Source organism: Camellia sinensis, chromosome 9 (assembly GCF_055761805.1).
Source record: "Camellia sinensis isolate YWXY chromosome 9, ASM5576180v1, whole genome shotgun sequence".
NCBI lineage: Eukaryota > Viridiplantae > Streptophyta > Magnoliopsida > Ericales > Theaceae > Camellia > Camellia sinensis.
The window spans coordinates 11,419,786-11,425,000 of NC_138969.1; the positions used below are offsets into that span (position 1 = coordinate 11,419,786).

Below are 5,215 nucleotides of genomic sequence, written 5' to 3' on the forward strand. Positions count from 1 at the left end.
TTAACCACTGATTACTGCTAAACTGAGACTGATTATGATTGGTAACTGAATTGATTGAAGTACTGAAATGATTAACTGAAATCTGGAACTGAATTGATTAAATATATCTGTTTAATTTTATGTCTATCTGTTGACTGTTTGATTATCTGTTCATGCCTTTGTGTTTAAATTGCGAATTGAAGGCCTTATCGGCGGCCGAATCTGAAATTGATTGATGATTTGTGATCCTTATAATTAATGTGATTTTATGGTGTATTTATTTAAAATGTGATTTGGTATGATTAAATTGGATTAAAATGAGTTAAATTGCATAAGTTGACTTAATCACCATTTTGCCACCATTGAGTGGGCCACTTAGCCAACATACTTGAGCCTTGTTATACATGTAATCAAAACATTTCATCAACCATTTCTCTTGTTATTGCCGACTAAGAGGGAGAGAGGGAGAGAAGTGAGTGTTCTTGAGAGTTGGCTTAGAGAACTTGAAGAATTGAAGGATAATTGTTTAATTAAGCTTCTAGTCTTGTGATTGAAGACTTAGGTAAGGAAATTCAACCTCTCATTGTTGTGTATTTAAGTTCCTTCTAGCATGGATCATGGTAGATTAAAGAGTTAAGTCATGAATTGGTTCAAAAGTGTTGAATTGAAGCTTAATCATTGCATGCATGGTATACTCTTGCATTTTAGAGCTTGTTCTTCATAAATTGCCCCATGCATGTCCATGTTTTGATCATAAACCATGTTTTCACCTTGTCTTTGAAAGAATTGGCTCATTAGAGCATGAAATTGAAGCTTTGAAATGATTTAAATTCATGCATGTTATGTTTGATTTATGTTCATGAAAATTGGTTTCAAATGGAGTTGGATTGATCTTCCTTTTGGGCCTTGATTTTACAAATTGAACTTTGAATCATGTTATTCTATGTATTTACTAATGTTTTCCGAAAAAATGGCCCAAAGGAATTGGTTTTAATGCATTTGAACTTGATTTGAGCTTGAGGTTCAAATCTGGAAATTCCAGATTTTGAACTTACGCTCGAGCGTGAAATTCATGCTCCCAGTACTTTGCACTGTTTTGATGTTCGCTCGAGCGGAATAATTGACGCTCGAGCGGGACATTGTGTCTCATGCTCGAGTGGGTGTCGAGCGCCCAATCGAGCGTGATTTTCACTTATCCAGCACTCTTGACTGTTTTGCAGAACGCTCAAGCGGGTAAGTCTACGCTCGAGCGGAAACCTTTGCCTGTATGTACGCTCGAGCGGAGTAACCTACGCTCGAGCGTGAACCCTGTTTTCTGAAAATTCTGAAAATGCTTTTAAAGTGCATCTTTGCATCCTCATCTCATAGTAGGCATTATTAGGCCTAGTTTAAGGCATCTTAATGAGGATATAGATGTAGAACACACCGAGGCAAATTAAGGATTAAGTTATTATTTTCCTAACTGTGTAGCTTAGTGTGTGTTCAATCTTTAAACTGTGTAGGGTTGGCGACTGGGGACGCACTCTAGCTTTACTGTAGCCCAGAACTCTGTGAGTAACAACTGTGTAAAGATATGTTCAAAATGATAATCTTCTGAACAATCGAACTGTATTGCTTTCTGAACTGATACTGTTAATTGAATGAATGTATGTCCTATATTCTGAACTGTATTATGGCATCCTTAGCAACTACTGTTTACTGTTACTGTTACAGAGATCTTTGTCGGTTCCCTTGTTGGAACCACTACTGTTTACTGATTGATGGCCATCATTTACTGTTCGGTCTTTTAAGACCTACTGTTTACTGTACTGTTATGCTAATGGATGTACCACATATGACTGAATGACTGATATACTGAATTAACGAACTGTTTTCATTACTGTAAGGACATTCATTCTTAACCTCTTTACACATTACGTTATTCACTGGGCTTTAGCTCACTGCTTATATATATATGTAGGTGTACAGGCACCAGACCGCGGCTAGAAGCGTCGGGGTTGAGCTCTAGTTTTGTCAAGCCATCCACTGTGCCTCACAGCGAGATTCCGAGCCTGTCAAGTTATGGCTTAGGGGTGTTTTATTTTCCCCCGTCTGTCTCTGTATCTGTTTTGTATAACTGTATAGACTGTTACCGTACTGTTTAATAGGGATTAGGTCCCTGAACTGAATGATTGTGGGTATGTACATACTGTTCATGTATATGTGTATGAAAAGTCTTTTGGCATACAGACTGTCACAACTCTTTGAACATTGTTTATTTACTGTTTTGGCTTCCGTCATGCCCCTATACTCTGGATTACTGTGTTACTGTTAAGCAGGCCTTCGGTAATCTTGGATTACTGGCCGGTTACGGTGCTAAACCCATAGGGGCGGGTTTGGGCTGTGACATTGTTGATGAGATGATTACTAACATTTTTTGGGCTGATCATCAGATGATTACAGATTATGGCATTTTCAGTGATGCTGTGTCATTTGACACAACATTCTGAACAAACAAAGAGAACCATCCACTTGCTTTATTTACTAGCTTTAACCACTTCAGAATGACTATGATTTTTGGTGCTGCATTATTATATAATGAAACTACAGCATCATTTGAGTACATAATGATCATAAAACCACACACTAGTGAGATCTTATTCTTTTTATTGAAATCATATTACTTAAGTACATATTGCTCATAAAACTACTAACAATATTTTATGGACTAGGATGTTGAGGTACCCTATTGGCCACAACTAATGAATTCCGGATATAATCTGCTCATGCATGATGTTAATTTTGTATGCCCGCCAACTTATCCACTATCAACGCCTTTGTCTTCCCAATTATTGTACAACCCACAAAGTTCTCAGGTGTGTAATATACTTGTTTGCAATCTAGATTTTTGTTTTTACATATATGTGTGTATTTATTTCCATTGCATTTCCTTATACCTTCTTCTTTTTTTTTTCTTTTTTTTTTTTGCAGGGATTAGGATTTGATCTAGCAGAGCACAGTCCCATGGTGGCTGAGTCAGTCTTTCATAATGATAGTTTGTTTGATTTTTTCAATCATTCGGAACCACCCCCGCAAAATTGAAATGTAAACATTTATCTAATGGGCCACCCTTTTGCTTTATTTTTGAGAATTAAATTGAAATAGATTCAAGGTTTATTTAAGGAGAAGCCACCACTGTTATTGTGTTTTATTTCATTTGTGTTTGTTACATAATAGAGCATCAAATTGTGCATACTGGATATGGACTCAAGGTTTACGGAAAAACCATTGTTATTGTGTTTTATTTTATTTGTGTTTGATACATAACAGAGCATCAAATTGTGTAGATTGGAATTTTTTTTTTTTTTAAGATGGAAATGATTTTTTATAAGTTTTATGGTGGCTGTAGTTAATTGTAATTTTTTTTTTATGCTGGAATACAAATTGTAATAATAGCAGATTGTAAATTTCTTTTTATGCTGGAATATAAATTGTAATACTAGCAGATTATAATTTTTTTTTATGCTGGAATACAGATTGTAATAATAGTAGGTTGTAAAAAAATTTTATGCTGCAATAAAGATTGTAATAAATATAATATATGTCCAAAATATTTTTGGGTTGTGTGAGTAGCACAATAATTGAAGAACTTTTTACTCCCCAGCTTGCTTGGGTTCAAACCCTTTGAACAACCAAACCAAACCAAATTTTTTTTTTATATATTTTATTTTATGATGAAACGACGTCGTTTCAACTCTCAACAGTAACTGCTGTGAGTTGCTCGCAGCAGTACTTTTTGAAACTCAAGCTTGCCAATTATTAGAGAAAGGGAAAGTACTTTTTGAGGCCAAGTTTGTTGACGGATTAGATTGTTAGTGAGGAAATGGTTTGTGAAGAGATTATTAATATGGATATTATCAGTGAAGGGATTAAGTAAAAATGTGTTTATTTTAATAATAGTAGGAGAGATGTTTAATGATGGGATTGTTAAATTATTTTTATATGAAATAAAAATATATATATTTCGATGTTTAAAAAAATTCTAAAACAAATATAAAAAAAATAAAAATTACAAATAAAAGGCTACACTTGGGTATAAAAAAAAAACACTTATTTTTCCAATCTCATGCTTTCACAGGAAAAAAAACTAAGCCCATTGTCGTACATCATTGACAATCCCATTGGACTAATAGTTTAGTAAAATATAAGACTTACCAAACAAGCCATAGGTGAGGTGACCTCACTAGCAATTCAATCCCCTCAATGAATCATCCAAACAAATATGACCTAACAGAATTGACGTTTCACTCTATTATTGTCTCATATTCTGCTTTATCATTGCCTTTGTTTCTTTATATGTACTTTACAATCACGCAATGTGACTCTCTTTTATTCACTCTTTTAATTCGATGTCAACTATCATCTTTTAGTTCGACGGCAACTATCAAACTACCTATTATCCCCACCACCTCACAGCCAAAAAAAGAAAAAAAAATACCTTCCACCACCAACATGGCCTTCCTCCCCTTCACATTTGCCACCATTACAATGATCCCACCACCACCTCCAATCTCTTTACCGTAAGATGATCCTAATTTTTTACCCTAACATGTACTGCAAACATATTTGAAGCACAACCTTTGCACAAATAACAAGGCAATCCATGTGTGCAAAATGATTGGTGGCAAATATGTGTGCGTGCTTACATGGTACACACAAATAAACGTTACAATACAAACATTCCCACCCACCACAGAACCCCAAAACCAACAAAACCAAAGACCGTCCACTAAAAAACATTACCGTCTTATAAGGTGTGATGTATGATTTGAGTCTTGCTATCTACTACGTGATTCAATTTCCCTTTCCCCTATTCCCTTTGTAAAAAGAAAACCAACAAAACCAACCAGCATCAAATTCCAACTATGCAATGAAACCAGGATTTCATAATGTAGATAATGGGTGAGGTGCACATTTGTACATGGACATGAAAAGATAAAAAATAAAATAGTTTATTGAGGATTAGGCCATCTAAATACTTAAATTAAAACTTAGGACTTATATTGACTGCTTAAATGCACTTTCTTTGAACATAGGTACCAGAATCAGGAGCAAAGCAGAGTCAATTGCTACAAAATCTTTTAAGTTCTAAACCACAACAACAGTAGTTTAACAAACTAGCTCTTAACTCTAAATGGCCTAGCATGTTAGCCTCAATATCTTTGAATATAGCTCATAAATTCATCCAATGCCATCT

At 34.9% G+C, this 5,215-nt stretch overlaps 1 protein-coding gene across 1 annotated transcript in view; it reads right to left on the reverse strand.

Annotated features, from left to right (window-relative positions):
- Positions 1–4,994: 4,994 nt before the first annotated feature.
- The window catches only part of LOC114265885 (exocyst complex component EXO84C), a 10,600-nt gene continuing 10,379 nt past the window's right edge, over positions 4,995–5,215 (reverse strand). The window contains exon 7 of the mRNA XM_028206724.2: positions 4,995–5,215. This exon is cut by the window's right edge and continues 318 nt beyond it. The gene's annotated coding sequence lies outside the window, so the exon portion shown is untranslated.